The sequence below is a fragment of the Polypterus senegalus genome, unplaced genomic scaffold (assembly GCF_016835505.1).
Source record: "Polypterus senegalus isolate Bchr_013 unplaced genomic scaffold, ASM1683550v1 scaffold_3807, whole genome shotgun sequence".
Taxonomy (NCBI): domain Eukaryota; kingdom Metazoa; phylum Chordata; class Cladistia; order Polypteriformes; family Polypteridae; genus Polypterus; species Polypterus senegalus.
Window position 1 is genome coordinate 47,360 of NW_024385181.1, and position 24,983 is coordinate 72,342.

Sequence of the window (24,983 nt, forward strand, 5' to 3'; positions counted from 1 at the left end):
GACCATGGCTTGAATATTTTGTTGTCCGTGATGCCAGCTTTTGCTTTGCCTGCCGCAAATTTAGTGTTTCCAATTCGGACCACGAGAACATATTCACCAAACACGGTTACACTAATTGGAAAAAAGCTCTGGAAAAAGATGGTGGCTGCATCCACAAACACGCGTCTAGTATCCCGCACGTCAAGCCATGTCTGCATGGCAAGAGTATCGGCGTCGGGCAGAGACGGGTGAAAGCATAGTTCAACTACTAGGTCCAACTCAGATAGAAAAGAATAGATATTATGTGAAAAGCATTGGGGAGGCCGTTCAGTTCCTTGCAGTCAATGAACTGGCTCTGCGTGGTCACAATAACGAAGGTGGGGAGGAGGGACTTATCCTAAAGTTCTTTGATTTCACAATCAAAAAGATGACAAACTTGCAGAAATTGTAAAATACATGCCAGACAACGCAAAATACACATCCAATGTAATTCGAAATGAAATAATTGAGACTCTTGCCAAAATGGTGGTCAAAATTTGACTGCATAAAGAATCATAGTGCGATGAGAACATGAGAGAAACCATTAAGAAGGATATCAGAGAGGCTAAAAGACAGTTGGAGAGGAATAGAGCAGATAAGGCGAAAGACGACCCTAAGAGATTCTTTCAGTATTTTAGTAGTAAAAGAACAGTTAAGGAGGAGGTCGAGTTCATCAGGAATAGTAAAGGGGAATTAAAAGATACAGACAATGAAATAGCAGATGCCCTAAACTTACATTTTTTCTGAGGTGTTTAGAAGATTAAGAGGTGACATGATTGAAGTGTTTAAAATTATGAAGGGAATTAGTACAGAGGATCGAGACTTGTATTTTAAAATGAGTTCACCAAGAACACAGGGACACAGTTGGAAACTTGTTAAGGGTAAATTTCACACAAACATTAGGAAGTTTTTCTTTACACAAAGAATGATAGACACTTGGAATAAGCGACCAAGTAGTGTGGTAGACAGTAAGACGTTAGGGACTTTCAAAACTCGACTTGATGTTTTCTTGGAGGAAATAAGTGGATAGGACTGGCGAGCTTTGTTGGGCTGAATGGCATGTTCTCGTCTAGATTGTTCTAATGTTCTAATGAAAAAGCTGACTCTCCTGGACGTTGCATTAAAAGTGATGGTACCAGGGATCACTGTAACATTGAGAATTTGTCTGTAGTGATTAGATTTGTCCAGAACTCCATCCCTGAAGAACTCATGATTGGCTTAATTAAACTGAATCAGCTTCATTCTGAATATATTTGTAACCTAATTCAGTCACATCTCTCTGAGTTAAGTTACAGCCCAGACAATTTAGTGTGTCAGTGTTTTGATGGTGCTTCTGTCATGTCTGGGGCAAGGGGTGGTGTCCAGGCTTTGTTACAAGTACATTCCACATGTACAATGCTACAACCACCAGCTCCCTTTAGCAGTGATACATGCAATGGAATCAGAACCTCTGGCTAAGAAGTTCTTTGACTGGTCAAATTTATTGAACACATTTTGTCACAGACATTATGTTTCACACACATACAATACACCCATACTGAAAAGACTTCTAGAAATACGATGGACCAGTCATTATGATGTCACAAAGTCCATTGTCAACAATGAGGAAGCTATAAGGGGGCTTCTCTCAGAGGAAGCAGAGGCTGACACTGCCCTGTTTGCCATTTGCATAGAGGCATGTGGTCTTTTGACCCAATTAAAAAAGCAGAATTTCTTCAATACAGGAAAATTCCTCCTTCATGTGCTTGGTGTGCTGAAACCAGCCAATGCAATTCTACAGGCACATGCAGTGGATTTGTGCACAGCTGGGGAGGTGGTGACAGCTTCACTGGCCACACAGAAGGAGATGAGATGCCACTCATTCTGGGAGGGGCATTTCTCTCAGTGTGAAAGTAGGCCTACCAATTCTCTCAAAAGGAAACAGAAAGTTAATTCACAGCTTCATGATAGTATTGTTCTGTCTACGCTCAGGCATGGTGACTCAGATGAACAAATTGCTCCAAATCAGACTTTTAAAAGGCCTATGTTCAGCATTCTTGATAGAGCTATTGTGAAAATGGAGACAAGATTCTCTCAGAGAAATGTTGAATTATTGAGGGCCACATCGCTTCTCCAGCCAAAATCAGAATTATTTCTTGATCACTCTCTCCTGAATCCTCTTCAGGCACTTGTAGGGACAGAGCAAAACAGCATGAGCTTGCAAAATGTAATGGCTGTGGCAAAAGCAATGTTGATCAATAAACTGCCAGCTGATGGTAATCTCTCTGAAGCATGCAAACGCATTCAGCAGTACAAAGAGGCCTTCCCTATGTTGCATTCGCTATATGTCACATCACTCATCATTGGTGTGTCTTCAGCCGCATGCGAAAGCTCTTTCTCTACTTTGAACCACATTCTCACTCCACTCCGCCGAACAATGCTGCATTCAAGGAAGAGAAATTTGATACATGAGAAAACATCACAGAAAATCGACATATGAATGAATTTATTTCATAATTTGCCAAGAGTAACCGCAGACTTGTCCTGTAGATAATATCCATGTCAAACACTGGAAACTGATATCCTAAAGCCTCTCTAATGACTACAATGAGCTATGTTTCTGTTCTTGCTCTCATATGTTGTGTACATTTGACTTTATTGTTTACCTTGTAGATGTACAGTAGTTCTATATTTGTTCACAAAAATAATAATACAAGTTCCATTGCCACTGTTAATTTTACTAAACAATAGGTTATGATTTATGCCACAATTTTTGCTTTTATATGTTATATAAAACTATGTTGTTATTATTATTTGACCCCCCTACAAAAATAGGGATGGATGGATGGATATTTTTTGCCCCACCCCCCAGAAAAACCAAATGCCCACCCACACATGATGTTCTGGTCACACCTCTGAGTTGGCCCTGCTGCATCTGTAAGGTGTGCTGACACAAGTTTAAATTCTATTTGGGGCTCGCGTATGGTCTCTGTCCAACGTTAAAAATGGACTTTTTAAAAAGAGTTATGCAGTACTTGTCTTTAAGTTTAGAAATACGTTTAGCTGACATTATTAAATGTCCAGAGGGGACTGGTGCCCAGAGGGGACTGGGCGGTCTCGTGGTCTGGAATCCCTACAGATTTTATTTTTTTTCTCCAGCTTTTGGAGTTTTTTTTTTTGTTTTTCCTGTCCACCCTGGCCATCGGACCTTACTTATTCTATGTTAATTAATGTTGACTTATGTTTATTTTTTATTGTGTCTTCTATTTTTCTATTCATTTTGTAAAGCACTTTGAGCTACATTTCTTTGTATGAAAATGTGCTATATAAATAAATGTTGATTGATTTATTGATTATTAATGATTCACATGCGACACCTCGTTCATTGGTGTAGAATCGTGTCCACCTAGAATCTGTAACAAATTAGTAAACATATTTTGCGTAAAGCAGGACGTATTTTAACAATCCAGCGTCACCCGATGTCAATCATATCAAAGAGGCTAAGAACTGCTTTACCAAAGCCAAGTTGTATAAGCGCGACACTCCTTATTAAACGTTTTTTTACTATTCAGTGATTCCCAGATCTGTAGCTGATTTGTATTATTGATTTCCAAAAGCAATGTGAGTAAAAGCGAGCTCTGTATATCTAATCACAACTGTCTTTAAAACAGAATCAGCGCCATCAACAGTGTCTTCTGCAATTTAGGGAAACCTTCGGGATTTCTGTGTTAATGAGACAAAAATGTTGAAAAGAAACTTTGCGAATTCATCCAGAGGTGGACATAAAGATCACTCAAGTACTGACAAGAAGGAGCAGCTGGATAAGCACATCTGGAGCCAAACTTCAAAAAACATCTGACTTTGTCAGCATCATCCTTTCCTTGAGAATGCATCTTTTCAAATGGGGTTAAATAAGTAATCTTCTGAAGTGCAGCACCACAGAGTAAAAGATTGATGGTAATGGAATTTCTGAAAGTCTACGCTTTTGTCATTTCTGTATTCTTAAACCATCTTCAGTCCCACAATCCCTCGCAGTCACTGACACATTTAACGTTCCCTGCACCTCACCTGTCGTGTTACCCAAAGCATCAACACTGAGTTTCATTCAAGGCTTTACTGTCCGTCCTGTCACACACATAAAATAAGACACACATTTCTTCTACATACGTGTTCAATAATAATAATAATAATAATAATAATAATAATAATAATAATAATAATAATAATAATAATAATAATAATAATAATAATAATAGCAACCTGGCAGGAATGAGAAGAAGCTCAAGATGGTAATATTTATTTGATGAGCCATCATGGCATCTAGGGTTTACAAAGAATGGTGTGAAAAGGGAAAAACATCCAGTATGCGGCAGTCCTGTGGGCGAAAATGCCTTGTTGATGCTAGAGGTCAGAGGAGAATGGGCCGACTGATTCAAGCTGATAGAAGAGCAACTTTGACTGAAATAACCACTCTTTACAACCGAGGTATGCAGCAAAGCATTTGTGAAGCCACAACACGCACAACCTTGAGGCAGATGGGCTACAACAGCAGAAGACACTACCGGGTACCACTCATCTCCACTACAAATAGGAAAAAGAGGCTACAATTTGCACAAGCTCACCAAAATTGGACAGTTGAAGACTGGAAAAATGTTGCCTGGTCTGATGAGTCTCGATTTCTGTTGAGACATTCAAATGGTAGAGTCAGAATTTGACGTAAACAGAATGAGAACATGGATCCATCATGCCTTGTTACCACTGTGCAGGCTGCTGGTGGTGGTGTAATGCTGTGGGGGATGTTTTCTTGGCACACTTTAGGCCCCTTAGTGCCAATTGGGCATCGTTTAAATGCCACAGGCTACCTGAGAATTGTTTCTGACCATGTCCATCCCTTCATGACCACCATGTACCCATCCTCTGATGGCTACTTCCAGCAGGATAATGCACCATGTCACAAAGCTCGAATCATTTCAAATTGGTTCTTGAACATGACAATGAGTTCACTGTACTAAAATGGCCCCAGAGTCACCAGATCTCAACCCAATAGAGCATCTTTGGGATGTGGTGGAACAGGAGCTTGTGCCCTGGATGTGCATCCCACAAATCTCCATCAACTGCAAGATACTATCCTATCAATATGGGCCAACATTTCTAAAGAATACTTTCAGCACCTTGTTGAATCAATGCCACGTAGAATTAAGGCAGTTCTGAAGGCGAAAGGGGGTCAAACACCGTATTAGTATGGTGTTCCTAATAATCCTTTTGGTGAGTGTATATATATATATATATATATATATATATATATATATATATATATATATATATATATATATAACGATTTATCAAATCTTTTTATTTATAAAGTTGATATATGACAATATATCTTTGACACAATGTATCAGACAAAGGAAATGACAGCAATCCACAGTAACAATAATGAATTGTCAGCAGCTACCTGAATTGTTGTTTCAGCTGTCACTTAATTATATCAACTGAAATGTGTAATGTCAATACAAATTACAAAATATAACTAGAGAGTTAAGTGTCAGGGAGACTCTCACAAATATCGAGCTCAATGCCTTTGAGTGTGTTGAAGCTTCACAAAGCCTCCTTGAACTGCTCAGGTCTGCTCAGCACTTCGACCGCCTTGACAGTTCATTAGCCAGTGCGCATGTCTTCTCGGTGTTTCGACTCTTTATTCATTGAGCTCCGTTTGAAGTACATAAGGCATCAGCAGAGTTCAAAAACTCAACAGAATTGACAGAAAAATGAATATTTGTGGATGATCAATACATTTTAAATGATTGTGCCTGATAATACTTAGTGACAAGAAGCAAAACTAATTTTGCACCATTATTATACATCAGACAAATACTGTGACGGCGTCTTTTCTTCGTAGAGAACTCGTTACTTTTGTGCTCCACAAAATATTATAAAGTATTAATAAATTAAATATCTCAGTACCTGATCGATAAATAGAGTCTGTTGATTTAAAAATGTAATCTTTTCTTTGTAAAATGTACTTAACTATATTACGGTAAAGTACAAGGATAAACCTTCATTTTCTGTCTACTCCGTTTTAATTAAAATAGAAGAAAGAAAACATTTAAAGACAAATAACTAGGCTCATTTTCATTTTTTTTAAAAACTACAACATTAGGGTCGTGAAACCCTAAACGTTGGGCCGTTAAATGTGATCTCAAGAAAATATGAGGGTTAATAATAATACTAATAACAGGAGCGATAATAATGATATAGTGCAATAGGGAAAGATTCGGGGCTCCAAGAGTGGGCGTCTTATTTAATTCCTTTCGAGGCAAAGCTTTCATTTTGTAATCTTTTTAGTTAGCCAATAAAAGGTGTCATTTTGCTTGACTTTTCTCTACATTCATAGTGACTAACAAGGTACAACACCCTAGTACTACAGATGTTCATTTAAAATACTTAATCACACAGACTAACGTTACTCCGTTTTGCGCTTTTTTGCATTCTCTTTTAATGTTTGATAAAGCATCAGAAATAAAAGCTTTTTAAAAACAAGCAAATATTTTAATTAAGCTCAAAACTGAAATCCATTATTTTATATACTTTTATTTGTATTGAATAAGTATTCGAATCCCGCTCATGGCACATTGCTGAATGGAAGAATATATCTCAAGAATAAATAATTAAAAAAAACTTCATTTTCTACGAACGGTGCTTTGAATCCTACATTGCAGAAGTAGTTGTTTATTTTTCTTTTTTGAGTAAACAAAAACTGTTTAATGAATAATTGATTTGTCAAGGAACACATGGACAACACGCATAGTTAAAATCACACACAATCCACAAACTGCCTGTCCATTCTATTGAATCATAATTATAACAAATAATAATGCTTTTCACTTCCTTATATAGCACCTTTACCATGGTCTCAGACGGCTGCACAGATAATCAAGATGAGTACAATAAAAATGAAAGTACAATAAGATTGAATAAATAATACTGCACAGCCTTGTGTTTGTATGCATTTATAAAATTTGGGAAGTAATATATTCTAGTTGATGCTGACATTTAATTAATTTAGGTAAAAAAACATTTGGAAATATTGGAAAGGGAAATGTCTATATACTTACCTGCCTTCTCCCAGTATGTGGATTGTAACACCCAGGGAAACAGGACTATCAACCTACTGTATGCAAACGTTAAAGCGCATACAGCGCCACCCCGCTGCCTGCGCATGGGAAAGCAGATCATAACCTGGTTCTGCTTCAGCCTCACTACAAACCAAGAGTGATGGAGCGACCTACAACTACGCTCATTCAGGAAGTGGTCCCCTGAGGCAGAGCAGGCTCTGAGTGACTGGAACTACAGACTGGGATATCCTGCAGGGGTCACATAGTGAGAACATTGAGGAGGTTATTGACTGCACTACTGACTACATCAACTTCTGTATGGACATTGTAATACCAGTAAGAACAGTATGCTGCTATGCTAACAACAAGCCATGGATTACAAGTGACATCAAAGGCCTTTTGAACCAGAAGAAAAGGGCTTTTAAAGGTGGTGATCAGCATGAGCTGAAGCATTGTGGAGGATGGCCGGCTGTTTATCCCGGCCAATACCCCCAAGCCGCCAGGTGGAGCCCTCCTTGCAGAATGGAGGTCCCCAGAAGACCTGCAGGGCATCATGGACAATGGAGTTTTTATGCACCGCCCTGCTGGATGCTATGGGGGCCACGAGAGGGAGCTGCAGGGAGGACCAAAGAGTTCTTCGTGCCCTATGACCTGGAAGTTCATCATAGGAAGAGCGACGGGCTTCCGGGGTGAGAAAAAGCATTGTTTACCCTAACCCGGAAGGAATAAGGACTTATGGACTGTTGGATTGGGAACACTTCCGGGTCGGGGATATAAAAGGACTGTGGGAGCTCCCAGACGGTGAGCTGAGTTGGGAGGCAGGGTGGCTAAGCGTATGGGAGTGGAGGATTGGTTTATTGTATTTTGTGATTTATTATTGGAGAATTGTGGAGAACAGCGTGCTAGGTGCACATAATTATTATAATAAATAATTATTTGGACTTTTATCTGGTGTCTGACGTGTGGTCCGAAGGTACAAGGGTGCGAGAAAACCCTTAAATCTGTCACTGGCGTGCAGAAGGAAATCCGAGTCCAGCACAGGGCAATGAAAGAGCAGTACAGGAGAAAGCTGGAGCAGAAGTTGCAGAACAACAGCATGAAGGAAGTATGGTATGGGATGAAGATTATCACTGGCTGCAGCTCGAAGCGGGGTGCCACCATCGAGACAGACATGGAGAGAGCAAACCAAATGAACAACTTCTTTAATAGGTTTGATCACCCTAACCCACTCTCACCTCGGAGTACTGCATCCTCCAACCATCCTTCTGCTGATACCAGCATAAGTGAGACATCCCCACCCACAATTACAGCAGCCCATGTGAGCAGAGAGCTGAAAAGACCTCGTGCCAGCAAAACCCAGAAGGTGTATCGCCACGACTGCTGAAGGCCTGTGCGCTGGAACTGGGGAGTCCTCTACAGCGCATCTTCTACCTGAGCCTGGAACAGGGGACAGTCCCAATGCTTTGGAAAACATCTTGTATCACCCCTGTCCCAAAGGTATCACGTTCTGGTGAGCTGAATGACTTCTGGCCTGTTGCTCTGATGACACATGTGATGAATACCATGGAGCAGCTGCTTCTTCACCACCTGAGGCCACAGGTCCACCACGCCCTTGACCCTCTGCAGTTCACATACCAGGAGAAGGTGGGAGCAGAGGATGCCATCATCTATATGCTTCACCGATCTCTCTCCCACCTGGACAGAGGCAGTGGTTGCTGTAAGAATTATGTTTTTGGACTTCTCTAGCGCCTTCAACCCTATCCAACCTCTGCTCCTTAGGGACAAGCTGACTGAGATAGGAGTAGACTCACACCTGGTGGCATGGATCGTGGACTATCTTACAGACAGACCTCAATATGTGCGTCTTGGGAACTGCAGGTCTGACATTGTGTTCAGCAATACAGGGGCGCCACAGGGACTGTACTTTCTCCGGTCGTGTTCAATCTATATACATCAGACTTCCAATATGACTCGGAGTCCTGCCACGTGCAAAAGTTCACTGATGACACTGCTATTGAGGGCTGCATCAAGAGTGGGCAGGAGGAGGAGTAGAGGAAGCTAATCAAAGACTTTGTTAAATGGTGCGACACAAACCACTTAATTCTTAACACCAGCAAAATCAAAGAGCTGGTGGTGGATTTTAGGAGGCCCAGGCCCCTCATGGACCCTGTGATCATCAAAGGAGACTGTGTGCAGAGGGTGCAGACCTATAAATATCTGGGAGTGCAGCTGGATGACAAATTGGACTGGACTGCCAATATTGATGCTCTGTGTAAGAAAGGTCAGAGCAGACTATACTTTCTGAGAAGGTTGGCATCCTTCAACATCTGCAATAAGATGCTGCAGATGTTCTACCAGACGGTTGTGGCGAGTGCCCTCTTCTACGCTGGGTGGTGTGCTGGGAGGCAGCATAAAGATGAAAGACGCCTCACGCCTGGACAAACTTGTTAAGAAGGCAGGCTCTATTGTAGGAGTAAAGTTGGACAGTTTAACATCTGTGGCAGAGCGACGGGCACTAAGCAAACTCCTGTCAATCATGAAGAATCCACTGCATCCACTGAACAGGATCATCTCCAGACAGAGGTAGCTTCAGTGACAGACTTTTGTCACCGTCCTGCTCCACTGACAGACTGAGGAGATCGTTCCTCCTCCACACTATGCGACTCTTCAGTTCCAACTGGGGGAGCAAATGCTAATATTATTATAAGTTATTGTCTGCTTTTTATTTATTTATTATTTCATTTTTCATTTTATTACTATTTAATTTAATATTGTTTTTGTATCAGTATACTGCTGCTGGATTATGTGAATTTCCCTTGGGATTAATAAAAGTATCTATCTATCTATCTATCTATCTATCTATCTATCTATCTATCTATCTATCTATCTATCTATCTATCTATCTATCTATCTATCTAAAACTGAATAACATGGGAATATAACATAATACATGAAGGTTACCAGAGAATAATGCATACATGAGGCTTGTAAAAATAATAAAGTAATTGTCCATAATGAGCGCTTTTCCTTCTTTTGGAGAAAATATGTTTCCACATTTTTATTCAACCCAGGTACTAAAGTGCACCGTAGAGGGTCACCTCCCTGTGGCACGGTTACCAGCACTTCACCCAAGGAGCCTTTTGATTTAATATTTCATTATCCACATTGTCATCAAGAAGAGAATCAAAATCTGTAGTTGAAGATGTCCGTGGTTCAAGAACTTGGATGTACATTTGTTTGACAGCAATTTTTGCAACAATTGATTTGAAAACCGGCAATAAGCAGCAAAATACCATTCAAGGACACAGCGATGCAATCATGAGAGTAATTTCCTGCTTCGGCAAACATAGCTCTTCATGTTCCTATGTTCAAATGAAGCCAGTACTAAGTATACTGACCTTACCTTTTGTTTCTAAGATGATTTTATACTAAACACATAAGGTCAGAATTGTCCCAATTCCTAATTATGGTGAAAAAAACATTTAATATACCTAGTTCTGGGTGTTCATCTACAATCAGACCTTCTAATAATGCTGTTGGTGGCGACACAGATAGCACAAATATTTATCTTAATAACTCAAGAGTTCCCAGTTTTATGCTGACACTGATGTGCACAATAATGATCAGAGATAAACTCCTTACACACCTCACCATGGTCACATCCTAACACTTTCATTCATAAAGTTGCCCAAATTTACACCCAGCTGTGGTCTTAAACTTGAACCACCTTTATCACATTAATGCAAAAAGTTATTTTGCGGACAGTTGGTGTCAATCCTCCCTTTAGAAGATGTCGGCACTACTATCTGAAATGCAAGTCAGTGGGTCATCTCTGAGGTCACATTCAGATTTCAAGGGTTACACCCAAGCTTCTCATTAAAGGTTCAAATCTTCTGTCACCAGCAGAGATCTTCAAACTCCATCTGGGCTTTTTGCTACACAGACTGTACATTCACCACTACATGTATAAGACACTCCATCTCCTATGGGCCAAATTATTGCTTCATTTCACTATCTTTTATAATACACTAGCAAAATACCACAGCAGCATGAAGTAGTGTGTTAAAGAAGTAATGAAAAAGAAACGGAAACATTTTAATAACAACGTAACATGATTGACAATGTAATTGTTTTGTCATTGTCATGAGTGTTGCTGGCATATATATATATATATAAAGTATATATATATATATATAAAAATACCTGCGCTTTGCAGCTGAGAAGTAGTGTGTTAAAGAAGTAATGAAAAAGAAAAACATTTTGAAAATAACGTAACATGATTGTAAATGTAATTGTTTTGTCACTGTTGTGAGTGATGAGTGTTGCTGTCATATATATATATAGCAAAATACCCGAGCTTGGCAGCGGAGAAGTAAAGTGTTAAAGAAGGAAAGAGAAAGAAAAGGAAACATTTTGAAAATAATGTAACATGATTGTCAAAGTAATTGTTTTGTGTATTTGGTGGCAGCGTCACAAGCGTTGTTTTCGGTAGCTGCATCAGAAAATGTACCCACGTCTGACATGCCTCCTTTTTACTGTTTTCTCACAGCTTGGATTGCTGCTGATGTAGATAGGGGTGTGTGTGTGCATATATATATATATATATATATATATATATATATATATATATATATATATATATATATATATATATATATATATATATATATATATATATATATATATATATATATATGTAGTAGATAGGTGTGTGTGTGTGTATATTGTGAGCGGTACCCGGGCACAGACAAGCGGACATGTTGTTTTGACACCACCACACGTTTATTTACAAATTATTTACAATATTGTTGGTCACCAAGACCCCAGTTCATTGGTCACAAAGACCTAATCACGTGCACAAAACCCCAAATACCCAATGTCCTGGCCACAATGCCTTTCTTGGGCCGCCTCCACTCTTCACAGCTTCGTCCTACCTCCACCCGACTCCAGCCTGAATGGCGGAGGCGGCCCCTTTATGGAGGACCGGATGAGCCCCAGGTGTTCCCGGCAATCTTCTGGCCACGCCCCAGTGGCGGAAGTGTCGGCTGTCCTCCCGGCTGCTCCCGGGCACCGTCAAGTCTTCCCCAGCACTTCCTGGTGTGGCAGGAGTGCTGGGGAAACTCATCCCAAGGCATTGGGGCGCCTCCTGGCGGTGGCCACCGGCCCCTACAGGGAAGAGCTTCCAAGCCCTTGACCCGTGGCTCCCAAAACAACCGGAAGGCGCACCCACGTGATCCAGGCGGGCTCTGACCCTCTTCCGGTCCCTCCAGGCGTCCCGGCCGGGTCATAGCCCCTGGCATCCCTGACAGTGCCCCACAGCCAGCGAAGACCACTCGTGGGTAGGCGACCCGCCCCCAGGGCAGCAGAGCTCGAAGCGGGTCCCACTCGAGGATAGCGGGGTCCGCCCCCACTCCTAGCAGGGACAGGGCGGAGACACAATCCGACACCAACCCATGGTGCATCCCTGTGCCTCGCACAGGTTGTGCTCCCCTTTACCGGCACCCGGGGCCTCCTCGGTAGGCACCCCCTCCGGGACCTCCACGCCTTTGTTCTGAGCCACTCGTTCCCCGTTGGCTCCTCCAGCTCTGGCGCACCTGCGCACCGACAGAGAGATCCTTCTGCAGGCGGCCCGACATCAGAGGGCTGTTCCGCCGAAGGGGTTCCTTCAACTTCGCCCGGGTCCGTCCCTACAAAGAGAACACAGGGGCAGAACCGCTGCCAAAGCACCAGCTCGTGCCGACGGGCAGCGTTCCCCCAACCGCACCCCGCACTTGCCTGATCGGCACCCTCTCCGCTGCTTCCGTGTCCTCTCGGCGATGGAGTCGTCGGCCCGCCTCTCTCTCCGCCCGGCCTCAGGGATTCCCTCTGCTCTCCCAGAGGGCAGCCAGCCACAGCGTGCACCCAGCAGCGTCTCACCTTATCGGAGGAATCGGCACCCAGCCCTTTATTCCTCCCTTCACTCTGGGGCGCCCTGGCGGTTTGAGACTCCTTATGGAATAAAAAGCGCCTCTGTCCCGTCTGCGTCCCTATAGTGCGCGTAGAAGACCGCAGCCAACTTCGGGCGGAGGGCGCTAGGACCAGGGCACTTAGCAGCCCGTGTCCCTTCAGCGTCCTCACGGACTCCCCTCGCCCAGCGCATGCAGTCCGGCGCCGCACCTCCTGTCGGAGGGCTGCTTACTCGAACTGATCATTGTCTTCACAGCCTTTTCAGCAGCCCCTCCCATATGCTTTACGGAGTCGGCTGTACTCACCGTCTCCGCTGTACCTCTCCGGCTGGAGATTCCAGCGTCGCGCCGTCCGTTGTCGATAGAAGCGTTCTCAGCGCCCTTGGCGCCTTCCTCTCCAGTACCAGCACCTCAGCCCGGAGGGCACATAGCACCTAACACACGCTGCCCGGCGGGCTGAAGGGACGCCTCCAGCTCCGCCAAAGCAGCCGGCAAAGACAGGAAGTTAACCGGCGCTGAGCCTACCTGACTGTCGGCCTCCGGCGCCAGGCCACTTCCTGTGGGCCTCTCCTCCGCCCAATCGGGTCTCCCCTGCCCGTGATGGACATTCCCTGGTCCCGCCTCTCTACAGTCATCGGCGGGCACGCAAGACACACCGTCAATGGCGTGCCTGTCAGGGGAGGACTTCGGTCCGCGCCATCTTGGCTCCCTTTCTGCGGCGGCGCAAAACGCCCCCCCCGGGGCCCCCGAGGGGAAACCCCCGGGCCCCCCCAAAAAGGCGGGGCCCGCCATGAGCCGGGGCCCCGGGGGTCTCCCCCTAAAAAACCCCCCGCCCCCCCCCAAGGGGCCGGGGCCCCCCCCAAGGGGGCCCCCGCCCCCCTTCCCCAAAAAGGGCCCTTTTTTTTTTCTTTCCAATTTTCTCAAAAAGGGTCTCGTGGTTAAGATTCCTGGTTTGGGAAAAAGGGACATTTTTTAAAATTTTTCAAAAATTTTTAAAAGGAATGCACAAAAAATTTTTAAAAAAAATGAACTGAAATAATTTTCCCCCGGAAAAACCTTTTGTTTTTGTTTAAAAGAACCATATGTTTTGACCCCTTTTTTTTCAAAATGTTTACAATTAGCAGCCTGTCCCTCAATGCCCCTTACATGGGAAAAAATTAATCCGCTGGGGTCCCCTCCTTTGACCCTTTTTTAATGCTTTGCTTACACCTTAGCAACCGTATCTTTACGGGGTTCCCGTTAGCCCCCCTGTTTTCTTGTGAGATAACCCCCACCTCCGCTCCTAAACTTTCCTAGGCCCATTTCCCCGGGCCCCCCCCTCGAGACACTTACACTTCACAACACGCTGCCGGCGGGCTGAAGGGACGCTTCCAGCTCCGCCAAAGCAGCCGGCAAAGACAGGAAGTTAACCGACGCTGAGCCTACCTGACTGTCGGCCTCCGACCGGCCACTTCCTGTGGGCCTTCTCCTCCGGCCCAATGGGTCTCCCCTGCCTGCGGATGGACATTCCCTGGTCCCGCCTCTCTACAGTCATCGGCGGGCACGCCAAGACACACCGGCCCAATGGCGTGCCTGTCAGGAGGAGGACTTCCGGTCAGCGCTCATCTTGGCTCCCTTTCTGCGGGCGGCGACGCGCTTGCCGGGCAGCCTTGCTGTTACCAGCGCCTCTCGAGCTGCAGCGCCTCTCCTCGCTTCGCCTCGCGTTGCCGCTGTGCTGCCGGAGCCCTCGCAAACCAGCATCGCGCGCCACTGGCACGCTGATCCTGGAGGTCCCTGCCTGGAAAACAAAACCACGCCCGGCCCTCAAGGCGGCTGCGGCATAGGCAGGGAACTCACCTCCCAGGTCCCGTCAACCGAGGACACGTCCTCGGCGTGGGCCTCTCTGGCGCCATGCCGTCCGAGCGCCTCCAGCAGCGGCGCTTCGCCTGGAGACCTGCACTGCACTGTTAGCACGCCGCCCGCCCGCTTCAGGGAATAACGGCCCTCCTGCGGACTCCCTGGCGGTCCGTGGGGTTCCTTTACCCAGCGGGGCTGTGTGCACGCGCAGCACCAGCGGCGTGGGTGGGGTCCCCTGCTGCACCGGCCGTCCACAACAATATTTTTTGACAGGTCTCCGCCTTGAAACAGGCGGAGCATCCTGCCGACTTCGCCAGATGTGAGCGGTAACCGGGCACAGACAGGCGGACATGTTGTTTTGACACCACCACACGTTTATTTACAATTATTTACATATTGTTGGTCACCTGAGACCCAGTTCATTGGTCACAAAGACCTAATCACGCACAAAAACCCCAAATACCCAATGTCCTGGCCACAATGCCTTTCTTGGGCGCCTCCACTCTTTCACAGCTTCGTCTCTACCTCCACCCGACTCCAGCCCTGAATGGCGGAGGCGGCCCCTTTATGGAGGACCCGGATGAGCCCCAGGTGTTCCGGCAATCTTCTTCTGCCACGCCCCAGCCGTGGCGGAGTGTCGGCTGTCCTCCCGGCTGCTCCCGGGCACCGTCAAAGTCTTCCCCCAGCACTTCCTGGTGTGGCAGGAGTGCTGGGGAAACAAATCCCCAAGGCATTGGGCGCTCTCTGGCGGTGCCACGGCCCCTACAGGGAGAAGAGCTTCCAAGCCCTGACCCGTGGCTCCCAAAGCAACCCGAAGGCGCACCCCATCGCGGATTCAGGCCGGGCTCTGACCCTCTTCCGGTCCCTCCAGGCCGTCGCCGGCGGTCATAGCCCCTGGCATCCCTGACAATATATATATATATATATATAATGTAGATGGGGTGTGTGCTTGATATATATATATATATATATATATATATATATATATACATATACATACATATATACACATATATATACTTGTGTGTATGTATGTATGTGTCTATATGTATGTGTATAGCTTTGGTCACTGAGTGCAAGGGAAAAATAATAAAATATAGTCTATAAGTTATTAAACAGTAAAACATTAACGCTTTAAGTACAGGTACATTGAGCACTACTGGGTGGTTTGGGTAAACTACATTTTAAAGACTGTGTAACACAACAGGTAAGTAGAACTAACAGCAGCTAAAATGTATATGGATCATCTCTCGGTAGTAGATCCCTTTTGAAAGGCTCTACACGGACGGCTGTGGTATAGAAATTACATTTTCTATGTGAGCGTTCAAATTTGTGCCTCTGGTAATGTGCCTTACCGGCATTTAAAAGAAAATTAGTTTTGTGTCCTCTGCAGTGTGTTAGAGAGAAAGGCTTTGGTTTGGGATAAAAGGAAAAAGGTGTAAAGAAAGGAAAGTTGCCTTTTTCTTTTATATAGTATAGAGAGATGTGTTAAGCTGGCGCTATGATGCCTTTTGGGGACAGTCGCGTGGGTCTTGTGTAGACTGGTGAGGCGTCCCGCCATTAATCGGCTGTGATGGCACTGTCAGTCCTCCACTCGTGCGTGTTCTTCATAATCCGAGCTGACGACCTCATAATGCATTATCACGTGCAAAAAGAAAGTGCAAATCGCCTTAATATTATTTTGCCGTGGTGTAGAAAAGGGGTCCGTGTTTGCACTTGTCTGGGCTATAGCGCAGGGGGAGGATGAAAAAAATTAAAAGTGCTCACTTTGACTTAAGGCAGAAGCGAAGTCAGCGTCTCAAAGGCCGGCACAGCTATGCGCGCGCTGGCTGCTCGACTTTTGCTGGGCAGGAGACCCCAGTTTTTGCAGACACGTTCATGATATCAAAAGTCTCAGCGCTCTTTGGAGGTCATTCATATATTATATATATAGCAAAATACCAGCACCTCAGGAGAAGTAGTGTGTTAAAGAAGTAATGAAAAGAAAAGGAAACATTTTAATAATAACGTAACATGATTGACATTGTCATGAGTGTTGCTGTCATATATACGCCTGCCTAAATAAGTCACCCTCGCTTTGCTCTTTTACTTTTTTTAACCGTTCATTTAATCATGGCTATGTGGCGGGAAAATTATAAAATGGAAGGAGGATGGCTTTACCAAAACAATTATTGATGGCGAATCGATTATTCATAAAGCTTGAATTGGTGATCTGTTTTTCTGTGTTAACCTCATATTTTTACATACTTCTTCTCAAACTAAGGTGGTGCGAGGGTAAAAATGAATCGGGTGAGCTGATCAATGTAATCGGTGTACCAGGAAATCATGCATTGACAAAAGCTCCCCTTTGCTTGTAATGCAAAGTGTGATTAAATGCATTATTTTTTAACGCGTTATGGAGCACATGCATCGAAGCTTCTCAGCTGTGCTTGTGCTAAGAAAAGGAAAGATTTTAAAAATAACGTAACACGATTGTCAATGTAACCTTTTGTAAGTAGTGCCTGGGAGGATTCAGTGTGGAGAAACTCTAGAGACAGCGTGTGTATTAACTTGTGGATTTTTCTGTGAGTATTTGGTGGCAGTCTGACGAAGTTGCTTGGAAGGCGTCGTTACATGAGCTCAGCTCAGATTGAAATGAGATGAATGGGAGGGGTGATGATGGCGTGACTCCCCCACCCGCCTTAACTGTCAATCCCCACAAACACAGTCTCTCGGAATTTGCATAAGCACACCCCTTCACCTACAATTTTAACTTAGTTACAAAGTGATCAAAACTCTCGTTTATATCCTGCGTCCTCTCATTAAACTTGTATCCCGCATTACCTGTGGGCATGTGAAACGCCAGCGGTAGCCTGTCTATGAACTTAATTTAAAGTTTAGGTTTACACCTTGCTTTCTTTCTGAAGGTAGCAGCACTCATGAATATGGTAGTATATGTCACTGCCGCTTCTTATTGTTTAGCTGCCTTCTCAATTATATAATGCATGTTTTCTTAAGTGCTTTTGGAGGTCTTCCTGGTTTTCTACTGCGTTGACAGTCAGTTCACGTGATTACGTGGGAGGCGTGATGATGTCACACGAAACTCCGCCCCCCACATCTTTCCAGCTCAACTCCATTACAGTTAATGGAGAAAAATACCTTCCAGTTATGACCATTAGGCGTAGAATTTCGAAATGAAACCTGCCCAACTTTTGTAAGTAAGCTGTAAGGAATGAGCCTGCCAAATTTCAGCCTTCTACCACACGGGAAGTTGGAGAATTAGTGATGAGAGTCAGTGAGTGAGGTGAGTGAGTGAGTGAGTGAGTGAGGGCTTTGCCTTTTTAGAGTATATATATATATATATATATATATATATATATATATATATATATATATATATATATATATATATATATTGGTAAGGATTGCCGGCTTTTCCATGCCAGTCCACACACCCCAGGGAAGAGCTCTCCCGACAGTAGGATGGAGTCTTGAGGTCCAGCAGGGCCTTATGGACCTTGTAGTGTTTATACACAGCCCTGCTGGATACCTTAGGGGGCCACCAGGAGTCGCTGTGGGGGCTTATAGGGCTCTTTTTGTACCCTATGACCCGGGAGCACGTCATGGTCGCGTGATAGGAAGGACCGGCGATGCTGCGGGTTGAAGAAAAGGACTATTTGCCCTGACCCGGAAGGAATAAGGAACTGTGAACTGTTGGGACAGGAACACCTCGGTCAGGGGCTAGAAAACGGTGCCTCAGTCCAGACACTAAGCTGAGCTGGGAGGTAGAGGAGCAAGTGTCTGGGCGAGGAGGAGTGTTTATTATAGTATCGAGTATTGGATGAGTAGTGTGGAAGGTGCTTGGTGCACTGTGAGTCACAATAAAAAAGTATTGGACTTTTACCCATTGTTTGGAGTCATCCCTGAGGGCTCAAGGGTGCACAACTGCCCTACTTCCACAATATACATACATATATATATATATATATATATATATATATATATATATATATATATATATACAAATACATATATAAACATATATATATATACATACATATCTACATATACACACACACACACACACACACACACATATATATATATATATATATACACACATATATACAGTCTTTGGGGTGCGAGCAACTGTTGCTGGGGTGCCAGAATCCATGAAGGAAGAAAAATGAAAAACATTATTTGTACAAAATCTTAATTTATTTATCCATTCCTAAATAATTAAATGGGAAGGCTATTTCGTATCAGTGCAATACCGTTTGTTAAAACGGATGACTACCGCTCTTACTGCAAGTCTGCTGGATATTATGAACTATCGTTTCTGTTCAAGTTCTATTTAAATTTTAAATAGAAGGAATTTTTATTTAGTCGACAGAATATTATTCGAATAAATCAACTCAAACCTTAAATAACTTATAATATTTTGCTCTCCATAAAAATATATCCTGTCTAAATTATACAAGTTAGAAATAAAGTAAACGTTAAAAGAACAAACATTCAAATTTCTTTACTCTTATGTAATTTTATATAAAAATAAACTTAAATTTTAAATATCCCAAAAGATTTTGCTCTCCATAAAAATATATCCTGTCAAAATTATACAAATTCAAATATGAACATGGTGCATAACAAAACCTGGAAATATAAATAAAATTTGTTCTTTTCAGCAATAACAAATCAAATCATTCAGTTGTCTTTGCTCTTATGTCATTTTATCAGAGCTGGACGCCTGGCATCTTTTTTTGGCAACAAGTTCGTTTCTGTTTGGTGTGAGGTTCTGTGTTGTGGAGATTCTCAGGATGGACTGCAGGTGCTCATCAGTGAGGCGACTCCTGTGTGCTGTTTTGTTAGTCTTCATGACTGAGAAGAGCTTCTCACACAGATATGTGCTACCAAACATGCACAAGGTTCGAGCCGCATGTAGACGCAGCTGGAGCATTTCTGTGGAATGGAGTGAATAAACTGTGCGGGCCTGCAGTATCGTACTTTGCCTTCAGTGTGCCATTACACTGCAGCTCAATCACCTCCATCTGAATCTGCACAGGTGCAGTTTCCACATCGACGGCAAATGGGTTGCAAACAACTCAAAATTCTTTTTGTTCTTCAAAGTCACCAAAGCGTGCCGAACTCAGTGCGCAGTCGCTCAGTTTATCAGCAAAGTGTGTGTTGGGAACACCGTTGTGCCGATTTGGTTCAACATTACTTGGCAACAGGGAAAGTGGGGCAAGTTGCACTGGTGCATTTGTGTCTCCCATAAAAGTAGCTTCACTTGAAATCACTTTGTGATTTTGCACGGTAAAAGCGCCTGCTGAAGTGTCAGATTCTTCTTTAACTCTTCTGCTTTCTGTATCTTGTGCATTGCATTCAGGTCTTTCAGGTTATCTTGATGTTTTGTCTCATAGTGCCGTCTTAGATTAAATTCTGTAATTACAGCCACATTAGCTCCACAAATGAGACACACGGGTTTACCGGCAATGTCAGTAAACATATACTCAGCCTCCCATCGGTTTTTAAAGGCTCTATGTTCAGAATCACCTTTTCTCTTCGGCATCGTGTGGGCTAGCTTCGCAATAACTTGCAGCATCATAAGCTAGACTTGATTAACGCGTAAGTGTTCGCAAGGCAGCTGAAGCGCTGCATTATGGGATCTGTAGTTTATTGTGTTACCAGGCTTCATATCCCGGGCCATTAATAACAACAGTATATAAAATGATCTCGGGGCGGATATAATTACGCGGCCGGATGTGGCCCGTGGGCCTTGAGTTTGACACATATGGACTAAATAGAACTTGAAAAGAATATTTTTTGAATGTGATCGCAATTCAGATCGAGTTGACGACTACAGTACATCGAGCCAGCGTGCTATTGTGGTTTTGCCTGCGTGCCTCAATAAGTTACCCTCCCTCTCTTACTTTTTACCGTTCATCTAATGAATACACTGAGTATGGCTTTACCAAAACAATCATTGATCGTGAATAAAGTATCCATTATTCATAAAGCTTCAATTGGTGATCTGTCTTTCTGCGTTAACCGCATATTTTTTCATACGTCTCAAACCAAGGGGATGAGACTAAAATGAATAAAAGTGCGTACATACTCAGTGCATCCCTCTCGAATCGAACCTCCAGCCAGAGGCGAAGCCTCTACTATTACCGCACGGCGTGTGGTTTTCCTATTTGAGCGTAGCAGTGTAAGTTGGTTTTTGTTCAGCACTCTTTGGAACTGTTGCTTTTTGTCTGCGACTGCGTCAGTTCACGTGAGCCGCTGAATATGGTTTTATATGTCACTTTCGCTTCGCTTCTAATTGTTTCGCTGCCTTCTTAATTATATAATGCATGTTTTCTTCAGCAGCTTTTGGAGCTCTTCCTGGTTTTCTCACGTGCTGCGTGATTACATGGAGAGGCGATGATGTCACACTAAACTCCGCCCCACGGCTTTTGAGCTCAACTCCATTACAGTATATGCAGAAAAATAGCTTCTAGTTATGACCATTATGCGTAGACTTTTGAAATGAAACCTGCCCAACTTTTGTAAGGAAGCTGTAAGGAATGAGCCTGCCAAAGTTCAGCATTCTACCTACACGGCAAGTTGGAGAATTAGTGATGAGTCAGTGAGTCAGTCAGTCAGTGAGGGCTTTGCCTTTTATTAGTATAGATATACCTCACTAAGCCATAATGTTAATCATTTGTCCTGTATACGCCATCAACATGTCTGCCTGAACTGTATCATCCTATTCTAAAGCTTGTGGATGTTCTGACCTACAGTAAGTGTCCTTTACTCCCAAAATGCTAGTTATATGTGCCATCCCATATGTTTACTATTATTCTTCTCAATCAATAAATGTACCTAAATGTTAAGCTCTACATTATTATAATATTTCAATCAATAACGTAGAATATCTAAACTGGACTGGCCCTAACTAGCAATGGTGGAATGCCTCTGTAATGACAGTCACTAACATAATCGCTAATAGATATTTTATGCTGTGTTAGAGGAGATTCTGATTAACTGCAGATTATATAAATCATTGGTCCTTAATGATAACTTATTATCTGATACTAAATGTCAACAGGCATGTAAAAACACTTATATAGAAATATCTATTCTTAACCACTTTGAATTCATAATAATCATGTAGTATTCCCATTAATGCAAACATTCATTGAATATATATTATTTAGGAGTTCCTGTATATTGCAGATAATTAGCTTTTCCTTCTACACCTTTCACAACTTCCTGGTTCAAATACTTTTTGAAAGATGTTGCTGGTTGTCAAACAAGTGGACAGTTAAAGTGGGCTCCAGCAAAGAACATCAAGCCCCTGCAGAGTAAAAAATATGACAAATTTTCTTCTCTGTGGTTAGGATTTAAAGCAGGTGTTGGGGTCCAATATCCCAAGGTAAAAAGACCATGTGGATCCCAGAAATAATGTCTCCTAAAGGTGTCAGATCTTTTCGTTGGTGGTACCCCTATGAGAAATATTGCTAGGGATAAAACAAACAGTCATTTCAATCCAGTCTGTGCTTATCTAAGTCAATTTGCTTTTAATAGTCAAAGTAAGGTTTGAAATTAATAAGCACAATGTTCAGCTTTCCTCTCAACTTGACTTTTTATATTCAAAAATAAATATTTAAATGAAACCCTTCCTTTATAGCTGTTTCCAGTTTGGCTGCAGTTGCAATCTACTCTGTTGAAAACATGTTCCTCATAACAAGTAAGTCATTATAAAAATAAGATTAATTTTAATATATATCAAGGAAAATGTACTCAACAATAAATCATTAAAAAATTGGTCTCATAATAGTGTAGGCATATTATTCAAATTATGTGCATTTGTTCTATAATAATTGGAAAATGCAAAAGTTAAACATTTATTATATTAACGCTTCCTTTTATTGACACTTGTCTCAACATTGCTATTATGATCTTACTATTAGAGGAGATGTGGGAGTAGGAGAGTATCTGAAACCAATCCCATTAATATAATCTATACTAATAAAAGGCTCTCACTCACTCTCACTCACTCCCACTCACTCACTCACTCACTCACTCACTCACTCACCTCATCACTAATTCTCCAATTTCCTGTGTAGGTAGAAGGGTGAAATTCGGCAGGCTCATTCCTTACAGCTTACTTACAAAAGTTGGGTAGGTTTCATTTCGAAATTCTACGTGTAATGGTCATAACTGGAATTTTTGTATTTTCGTCCATATATACTGTAATAGACTGCAGCTTGATAGCCGTGGGAGGCGGAGTTTCAACAGTAAACGCACTTCACCAATCACATTTCAGCCATCATTTGTTGCCAGGCAGAGGCTTTCACAATCTGTTGTGGAAGCATCAACTAGAATAAATGTTGATTAACTGGTTGCTTCAAACAATCAGATTTTTGAGTTGTGTCATGGGCCCTTTAGCAGGCGAAAGAACGCGTACCGTGATTCAGACCCATTGATTGGTTTGGGAAGCGATATGGGGAACTCTCGAGGCCATTGAACACACCACAAATGCTCGGCGAAAGATGTCAGGTGCCTCGGAACACCATGGCAGGATTCTGGACAATTATTTGACAGACACAGACCAGATTTCAAGCCCATAAAAACCCTGATGTTTGTCACGTTTCCTCGAGCCCAAAGTTTGGGAATACAAGAAACATTTCACGCATGTGGCCTTCACCACTTTAACACAAGAGCCACAAAACGGTTTTTGAACTGTCTCGGCTAAAACAGAACTGACTGTAATGAATGCCATGGATGATTTTGTAGGAGAATCTCCCACTGATCACCTTGACTTCCTTCATCAAAAAAATCTGAATGAGAACATGGGCGCTGTTCACATTGGTATATTTGGGGTGAGCATTCCTGTGGACGCGCTTCGTGAGCAGACATTTTCAGCCCTAAAGCAAATTGAAACTTATGCCAGAAATACCATAGGGCGGGTTCGCCTTTCAGCATTAGTTACGATGGTGATAAAAGGACTTTTGATGGAACTGAAGGACGGATAATCTTTGGAAGAGTAATTGAATTGTTTTGAAAAAGAGGGGGATGGATTTGTTTACAAATAATCCGAATTTTGGTGAGTAAAATGTTGATTTTCCTAAATAATATTGCAAGTTTATGAGTTATTATTGATGTTTTTTATGTGTGTCGCGGCTGTGGCTGCAGTAGAAAGGAAGTTGTCCATCCAGGTTTGTCTATTCAATAAAGGCATTTATTGTGTCTACAGGAGTATATATATATATATACAGTATATATATATATATATATATATATATATATACACACTCGATCTACATACTGTCAAATAAATGAACCACACTGTTGCACTACAGAGTGGCTTTGCCTTTACACTGATGTCTGAGGTTCGATTCCCGAGGGAGTGCAGTGCGTATGTATGCCTGATGAGCCAAATTACTGCAAAACACGGCCGCTCTGTTTGCATTATTTGACAGTAAAAATATTTCAATATATTCAATACATATATATTTAGCGCATCCCCATTCATTTTACCCTCCACACCCCTTGGTTTGAGAAGAACTATGAAAAAAATATGGGTGAAGCGAAAACAGATCACCATTGAAGCTTTAGGGAAAAATGGATACTTTATTGCCATCAATAATTGTTTTGGGAGCCATACTCAGTGTAATCCTCCTTCCATGTTATAATTTTTTATATATTTTTTAAAAAGCGTAAAAAATTAAGAGCTAAGCGACTGTGACTTATCCAGGCAGGCGACAGCTCAATAAGCTGGAATTTGGATATAGTAGGTTTTATTTAGTGACAGAAATATCTTTGGGAGGAATGATGAGTAAGTGAATTCATCTTTAACTTCTATGGTGAAGAAAAAGGGAATGATGACTAAATTTACATTCCTACCAAACATATTTCTTAACAATACAAATATAAAAAAAAGCCCCTTTTCAGGACTGTGTATTTCAACAATAATGTTTTAAAAATCCAAATAACTTTACAGATCTTCATTGTAAAGGGTTTAAACAATGTTTTCCCGCATGTTCATTAACCATAATCAATTAATTAACATGCACATGTGGAATGTGTTAAGACCTTAACAGCTTACAGAAAGTAGGCATTTAAG